This window comes from Acomys minous, assembly GCF_964271855.1.
Source record: "Acomys minous genome assembly, chromosome: 9".
NCBI classification, from domain to species: domain Eukaryota; kingdom Metazoa; phylum Chordata; class Mammalia; order Rodentia; family Muridae; genus Acomys; species Acomys minous.
The window spans coordinates 84,966,302-84,975,679 of NC_140490.1; positions in this window are offsets into that span (position 1 = coordinate 84,966,302).

The window sequence follows — 9,378 nt, forward strand, 5'->3', positions numbered from 1 at the left end:
GTGGCAATATTTAAAAGATAATTGTCATTGGGAGATGGCTCAGTTGGTAAAGTTCTAATCCTGGGCCAGATTTTGAACTTTACAGCTGCTTCAACATGACCAAAGCTATGATGACAACAATATACATGCTAACATAGAAGGAGGGGTAAGTTCATAAAATTTCAACCTGTATATGTACTCATGAATGGCTATATGGGAAGCATTGGACATGGAAATGAATTAAAAATTAAAACAGGCTAGAGACACAGTTCAGTGAGTAAATGTTTGCAGCATGTGTACTAGGCCCTGAGTTTGAGTACCTGGAATCAACAAAGTGCTGGATATTATAGCTGGCTTTTGTATCCCAAAATTTTTACATTAGATGCAAGAGAGACACATGAGAAGCTGACTGGCCAGCTATCTAGCACACACAGTAGAGGGAAAGAAACCATGTCTCAAAGAAGGTAGAGATCAGGAAAACATGTAAGGTTGTCCTCATAACACACACACACACACACACACACACACACACACAAATAGAAAGAGAGAGATTGAACACTGTTCACTGAAGGCTGAAAGTAAATGACTTACCCATAAAAAGTTGCGGGTTTATAGACATATTTGGTACAAAATAAATACAAACCTTTCTAAATAGTTTATCAAAAACAAAAAAAATTGAGCACACAAATGTTTGCAAAACTATAGGCTCATTTGGAAGCATAAAAAGCAGATAGAGATCTGATTGGACTCATAGATCTTAGGGGGAAACCTACAGCCACCATATACTAAGCCAGGAAAAGCTATAACTACATGCCTTTTTTCCTACCTAAGCACACCATACACAAAGTACTTAAAAGAAACAAACACAATTATTTTTATAACCATTAAAAACAAATGTGTAAAATATTACTTACAAATAAACATAAAGAAATAGAATGAACCAATCATGCAAGAATATATTCCTAATATAATATTTACATGTATAATCAATTGTAAAATAAATAAAATACTTTATACATAATCACCAAGAAGATATGGGCCTCTTCAAATCAGAAAATGTAAATACAACATGAAGGCAAGGTGCCATGCATATTTAGTAATGCTGTCACTAGGGGCATGCCATGGGTTTATAGAAAGTATAACTGATATAAATTGCAATTGCAAATTTTGTCAAATGGCTTATTGCTTAAAGTGGTAACTTCTATATAGTTTGATATCATCACATTATTGTTCGCACATCAGATCACCATACATTCCCTCAACATATAAATTTATTATTGACCCATGCACCAAATTAGATAAAATATTTGTAACTTTACGCATGGGGTTAATACATCTCAACTTCAAAGCAAGCAGATTTGCTTTGTCCTCAACACTGGGAAGCTACATTATTACCAAATTCCACACACGTCACTTCTGATCAAATTATCAGTGGATTCACAGTAGAAAGTCCTAAAATAAAAGTCCTGGTGAACTGCATTCCCTTAAATCCTGGAAATGAGCAGGAACTGCTGTAGTGAGAGGAGCTGAGTAATACAGTGACAAGAGCATGCATATGCTACTGGCTGCGTTTACAGATAGTGAAAAAGAGGCTAACATGAGAATGTTAAGAGAACACAAAATATCAGAAAATAGGTGTTGTGGGAAGAAGGGATAGAGTCTAAGCCTGACACTCATCTTTTCTTTCTTACATCTCTCTTTATGAGTCTGCATAGCAGACACAAGCAACACCTGTCACATCAGAGTCTTACAGGAGGTGCAATATCTGCTTCCAGTGTCATTTTTGTTGCTCACAGAAGCAGAATCAACCTGTGCAAACTTTGTGCAAGTCTGTATCTTCCCTTCTATTAATCAGTTATTTGATTTCACCGGTGACATTGCTAGTAGTCAAAAGAATGTTACTGTACCTGTAACAGTCAGATCCTGGAGGGAATGTAAATATCACACCTGTTTGCTTAAGTCCACAGGATATCTTGTAAAACCAATGTAAAGGGGCACACCTACAAGGAAATAGCCATCTCCAAAAAAAATTGAAATAACTAAATACAAGAGGTGGTCTCACAAGAAATGTGGCGCACACATACACAATATCAGTCATGCTGTACAGGTATTAGAAAGTTCAGAGATGAAGAATTCAGTGGACCTGTTTTGTAGACAGGACATTCTATTGTCACCTCTTTAGTGCTAAACTATGCACATGCCTCAAGCTATGTTTCTAAGTTACATCATTTGCACCACTGAATGGCACGTGTCAGGGAGACAGATGTGCTATAACTGGTTAGAGACAGCCTTTGAGCTCATCTGTAAAAATAGAGGACAATAGATGAAAATGAAAAACTGTTAAAACATTGGAAGGGAGTACTGCTGAGAAGGCAGAGATGAGATAGATTAGGGTTCATCCTGAAAAGCAGGGCTAGGAAGAATAGTCTAGAGACACGTACCTTTGACCAATGTATAGTTCACCTGTCCCTTCAGTGTGTGGGGAGGTTTGGAAGGTGTAAAGGGGTAAGAACACACTGATCACCATATCTCCATCCTGGTATACATGGTCTGTGTAAGTGACCCAACATTGTGGGTTATCCGAATTGCAAAGGACCATATAAAGCTTTACTGTCAAGAAAAAAAAAGGCAACATGTTCATTGTAAATATTTCTTTGAGCACAAATGAAAAAAATGCAAAGAGGTCAGGGTCACACATACAGTAGTTGAATGAGTGAGGTTTTCTGTGGGTTTATAAGTGTTGAAGGAAGAGGATTCCACAGCCTATTCATTCCAAGTCAGCTTCCTGGAATCCCCTAGAGAAATCGTCAAAATTTTTTACCCTTAAGCTGCACAGCTGAGGTCTCTATACAAATGATAAATATATGCTGGATAAATATGTTTGAGGACCATCCTCTATGTCTTTGGTACTATTATGTCATCCAAGTCCAAAAATAGGAAAGCCATAGGGACCAACAAAAATGGGTAATATGTTCAATAAGCCATTGGCACAGGCCTCTTTGATATGATGCAAGTAGACAGTTCCTGAGGGTCAAATTTAACTCTGAAAAGTCTCACTGTCAATGGTCTCCCCTCTGTACATAGAGCCCAATGCTCCACAGTGTACAACATAGTGAGGATCAGATGATATATAGTGTCCATTGGAGTCATGTGAAATTCACTGTGATGCCTCATTGATGAAGATTTACATTGCCTGATGACTTAAAAAATGTAGTAATCTCATGAAATCATAAGAACATAAGCAAACACTTTTTGATTGAATGTGATCCTACCACACATTAAGATTACTCTTCCCAGGACTCTGTATCTGATTGTACTCACCAGTGGTAGAATCCATTATTGAGTTTTGCTAAATAGCTATTTACTGGACCACTGCTATTATAAGTAGGTAATGAGAAAGTGAACCTTTACCTAACCCTGCAAGAGTATGGTTAAAAAAAACCAATATTTTTTTATTTTATTTTATTTTTGTTAATATCTTTTTCCTTTTTTTCTCCTTTATTAATTTATTCTTGTTACATCTCAATGGTTATCCCATCCCTTGTATCATCCCATTCTTCCCTCCCTCCCATTTGCCCCTTATTCCCCTCCCCTATGACTGTTCCTGAGGGGGATTACCTCCCGCTGTATATGTTCATAAGGTATCAAGTCTCTTCTTGGTAACCTGCTGTCCTTCCTCTGAGTGCCACCAGGTCTCCCCCTCCAGGGGACATGGTCAAAGTTGAGGCACCAGAGTATGTGAGAAAGTAATATCCCACTCTCCACTTTACTGTGGAGAGTGTTTGTTCCATTGGCTAGATCTGGGTAGGGGTGTAAGGTTTACCACCTGTATTGTCCTTGGCTGGTGCCTTAGTTTGAGTGGGACCCCTGAGCCCAAATCTGCCTATCATAATGTTCTACTTGTAGGCTTCTAGGACCCTCTGGATCCTTCTACTTTACCTTTCTCCCATGATTCTCTCATCTAGTGTCCCAGTAGAATGTCCTCCCCTCTGTCTCAGTTTCCTGGTGAGTGAAGGCTTTCGTGGGACATGCCCCTTGGGCTAATATGCAGATATAAGTGAGTATATACCATTTGAGTCTTTCTGCTTCTGGGTTAACTCACTCATTATGATCATTTCTAGCTCACCCCATTTATCCACAAATTTAGGGATTTCCTTGTTTTTAATAGCTGAATAGTATTCCATAGTGTATATGTACCACAGTTTCTTTATCCATTCTTCTACTGAGGGACACTTAGGCTGTTTCCATATTCTGGCTATTATGAATAAGGCTGCTATGAACATGGTTGAGCAAATTTTCTTGCTGTGTGTTGGAGCATCTTCTGGGTATATTCCAAGGAGTGGAATAGCTGGGTCTTGAGGAAGCCCTATTCCTGTTTTTCTGAGATAGCACCAGATAGATTTCCAAAGTGGTTGTAATAGTTTGCATTCCCACCAGCAATGAAGGAGTGTTCCTCTCTCCCCACATCCTCACCAGCATGTGGTGTCGCTTGAATTTTTGATCTTAGCCATTCTGATGGGTGTAAGATGGAATCTCAGAGTTGTTTTGATTTGCATTAAGGGTATTCAAATGGGAAAGGAGGAAGTCAAATTATCCCTATTTGCAGATGATATGATAGTCTATATAAGTGACCCTCAAAATTCCACCAGAGAACTCCTACAGCTGATAAACACCTTCAGCAAATTCGCTGGATACAAAATTAACTCAAAAAAGTCTGTAGCATTCCTATACACAAATGACAAGCTTGCAGAGGAAGAAATTAGGAAAACTACACCCTTCACATTAGCCACAAGCAATATAAAGTACGTAGGAATTACTCTAAAAAAACCAATATTTTAAATCAACTACTATCATAGACAGTGACTTAGTTAATACTAAATATAAAACAATTCCAGTCTATATGTGACCCATTGGTTGAATTGCTTTATTCAGCATTCTTAAATCTTTTAACCTTCTTCATTTTCTGAAAAAAAAAAACAAACACAGGGGAATTTCATGGGTTGGTAGACTCTTCTCTATGTTGCTCCTGGAGCTGTTCTTTTATCAGCAGCTCAATGCCTGTAATTTTTCTTAATTCTGGGATATTTCTCTACCCATATAGGCTTGTCAGTCAGTCATTTAAACAGTAGGACAATTACATTTTAGCAGTAGCCTCTCATAAATTTGGAAACTCCATACCTGTGATGTCTTGTGTTTGGACAATGGGCACAGCCTATAGTAGTTTTTTTCCCTCCTTTATTAATTTATTCTTGTTACATCTCAATGGTTATCCCATCCCTTGTATGCTCCCATTCTTCCCTCCCTCCCATTTTCCCCTTATTCCCCTCCCCTATGACTGTTCCTGAGGGGGATTACCTCCCACTCTATATGATCATAGGGTATCAAGTCTCTTCTTGGTAACCTGCTGTCCTTCCTCTGAGTGCCACCAAGTCTCCCCGTCCAGGGGACATGGTCAAAAGTGAGGCACCAGAGTATGTGAGAAAGTAATATCCCACTCTCCACTCTACTGTGGAGAGTGTTCTGACCATTGGCTAGATCTGGGTAGGGGCTTGAGGTTTACCGCCTGTATTGTCCTTGGCTGGTGCCTTAGTTTGAGCGGGACGCCTGGGCCCAAATCTGCCTATCATAATGTTCTACTTGTAGGCTTCTAGGACCCTCTGGATCCTTCTACTTTGCCTTTCTCCCATGATTCTCTCATCTAGATTCCCACTAGAATGTCCTCTCCTCTGTCGCAGTTTCCTGGTAAGTGAACGCTTTCGTGGGACATGCCTCTTGGGCTAATATGCAGATATAAGTGAGTATATACCATTTGAGTCTTTCTGCTTCTGGGTCAACTCACTAGTTATGATCATTTGTAGCCCAATCCATTTATCCACAAATTTCGGGAATTCCTTGTTTTTAATAGCTGAATAGTATTCCATAGTGTATATGTACCACAGTTTCTTTATCCATTCTTCTATTGAGGGACACTTAGGCTGTTTCCATGTTCTGGCTATTATGATTAAGGCTGCTATGAACATGGTTGAGCAAATTTTCTTGTTGTGTGCTGGAGCATCCTCTGGGTATATTCCAAGGTGTGGAATAGCTGGGTCTTGAGGAAGCCCTATTCCCATTTTTCTGAGATAGCACCAGATAGATTTCCAAAGTGGTTGTAATAGTTTGCATTCCCACCAGCAATGAAGGAGTGTTCCTCTCTCCCCACATCCTCGCCAGCATGTGGTGTCACTTGAATTTTTGATCTTAGCCATCCTGAGGGGTGTAATATGGAATCTCAGCTTTGTTTGATTTGCAATTCCCTGATGATTAAGGAGGTTCAACATTTCTTTAAGTGTTTCTCAGCCATTTGATATTCCTCTGTTGAGAATTCTCTGTTTAGTTCCATGCCCCATTTCTCGATTGGGTTATTTGGTTTAGTGGTATTTAATTTCCTGAGTTCTTTATATATTTTGGATAGTAGACCTTTGTCAGATGTGGGGTTGGTGAAGATCTTTTCCCAGTCTGTAGACTGTCACTTTGTTCTCTTTACCGTGTCACCTGCCTTACAGAAGCTTCTCAGCCTCATGAGGTCCCATTTATTAATTGTTGACATTAATGCCTGGGCTGTTGGTGTTCTGTTCAGGAAGTTGTCTCCTGTGCCAATATGTTCCAGGCTCTTTCCCATTTTTTCTTCTAAGTGATTTAGTGTCTCTGGTTTTATGTTGAGGTCTTTAATCCACTTGGATTGGCGTTTTGTACAAGGTGACAAATATGGGTCCAGTTGCATTTTTTTACACATAGACATCCAGTTAGACCAGCACCATTTGTTGAAGATGCTATCCCATTTCCATCAAATGGATTTGGCTTCTTTGTCAAAAATCAAATGACCATATGTGTGTGGATTCATATCTGGGTCTTCGATTCGATTGCACTGATACACCGGCCTGTTGCTGTGCCAGTACCATGCTGTTTTAATTACTATTGCTTTATAGTACAGTTTGAGATCAGGTATGGAGACTCCTCCAGAGCACCTTTTATTGTACAAGATTGTTTTAGCTATTCTGGGTTGTTTGTTTTTCCATATGAAGTTCAGAATTGAACTTTCAATGTCTTTAAAAAATTGTGTAGGTATTTTGATAGGGATTGCATTGAATCTGTAGATTGCTTTTGGTAGGATGGCCATTTTTATGATGTTAATTCTCCCTATCCATGAGCAAGGTAGATTCTTCCATCTTCTCTTGTCATCTTCAATCTCTTTCTTTAGGGTTTTGAAATTTTTTTCAAACAGGTCCTTCACTTGCTTAGTAAGAGTAACTCCTAAGTACTTTATACTGCTTGTGGCTAATGTGAAGGGTGTAGTTTTCCTAATTTCTTCCTCTGCAAGCTTATCATTTGTGTATAGGAAGGCTACAGACTTTTTTGAGTTAATTTTGTATCCAGCCAATTTGCTGAAGGTGTTTATCAGCTGTAGGAGTTCTCTGGTGGAATTTTGAGGGTCACTTATGTAGACTATCCTATCACCTGCAAATAGGGATAATTTGACTTCCTCCTTTCCCATTTGAATACCCTTGATCTCCTTATGTTGTCTTATTGCTCTGGCTAGAACTTCGAGTACTATATTGAAGAGATATGGAGAGAGTGGGCAGCCTTGCCTTGTTCCTGATTTTATAGGAATTTCCTTGAGTATCTCACCATTTACTTTGATTTTGGCTATTGGCTTCCTATATATAGACTTTATTATGTTGCGGAAAGTGCCTTGTATTCCCGATCTCTCTAAAACTTTAACCATGAATGGGTGTTGGATTTTATCAAATGCTTTCTCTACATCCAAAGAGATGTTCATGTGGGTTTTTATTTTCATTTTTTTTATGTGGTGGATTACATTGATGGATTTCCGTATATTAAACCATCCCTGAATGCCTGGAATGAAGCCTACTTGGTCATGATGAATGATATCTTTGATGTGCTCTTGTATCGTTTTGCAAGTATTTTATTTAGTATTTTTGCATCGATGTTCATCAGAGAAATTGGTCTGAAATTCTCTTTCTTTGTTGAGTCTTTGTGAGGTTTAGGTATCAATGAGACTATGGCCTCATAAAATGAATTGGGTAATGTTCCATCCCTTTCTATCTTTTGGAGTAGGTTGAAGAGTTTCGGTATTAGCTCGCCCTTGAAAGTCTGGTAGAATTCTGCACTGAAACTATCTTGCCCTGGGCTTTTTTTGGTTGGGAGACTATCAATGATTACTTCAATTTCTGTAGGGGAAATGGGACTATTTAGCTTGTTTATCTGTTCTTCACTCAACTTTGGCAAGTGAAATTGATCAAGAAAATCATCCATTTCCCTTAGATTTTCAAATTTTGTGGCATATATGCCTTCAAAGTAGGATCTTATGATTCTTTGTATTTCTTCAGTGTCTGTTGTTATGTCTCTCTTTTCATTTCTGATTTTGTTGATTTCAATACTGTCTCTCTGCCTTTTAGTTAGTTTGGCTAATGGTCTGTCTATCTTGTTGACTTTCTCAAAGAACCAGTTCTTGGTTTTGTTGATTCTTTGGACTGTTTTCTTAGTTTCTAATTTGTTAATTTCACCCCTGAGTTTGATTATTTCCAGACGTCTACTCCTTTTGGGTGTTTCTGCTTCTTTTTTTTCTAGGGCTTCCAGTTGTGTCGTTAAGGTGTTTATGTGCGATGCTTCCAATTTCTTTTTAAAGGCACTTAGTGCTATGAATTTTCCTCTTAGCACTGCTTTCAATGTATCCCACAAATTTGGGTATGTTGTTCCTTCATTTTCTTTGAATTTCAGAAACTCCTTGATTTCTTTCTTTATTTCTTCCCTGACCCAGGTATCATTTAGCAGAGAGTTGTTTAGTTTCCACATACATGTAGGCTTTTTGTTATTTCTGTTGTTGTTGAATTGCAGGCTAAGCCCATGATGATCTGATAGGATACAAGGTATTATTTCAATCCTCTTGTATCTGTTGAGGCTTTCTTTGTGAACTACGATGTGATCAATTTTGGAGAAGGTTCCATGGGGTGCAGAGAAGAAGGTATATTCTTTCTTGTTTGTGTGAAAGGTTCTATAGATATCTGTTAGATGCATTTGACCATGGCATTGGTTAATGATGTTATTTCTCAGCTTAGTTTCTGTTTCAATGACTTGTCCTTCAGAGAGAGTGGGTGTTGAAGTTTCCCACTATTATTGTGTGGGGATTTATGTGTGGTTTAAGCCTTTTTAGCAGATCTTTTACAAATGTGGGTGCCCTTGTATTGGGAGCATAGATGTTTAAGACTGTGATGACTTCTTGGTTGACTTTAACTTTGATGAGTATGAAGTGTCCATTTTCATCCCTTTTGACTAATTTTGGTTGAACGTCTATTTTTTTCAATATTAAAATGGCTACGCCTGCTTGCTCCTTGTGAC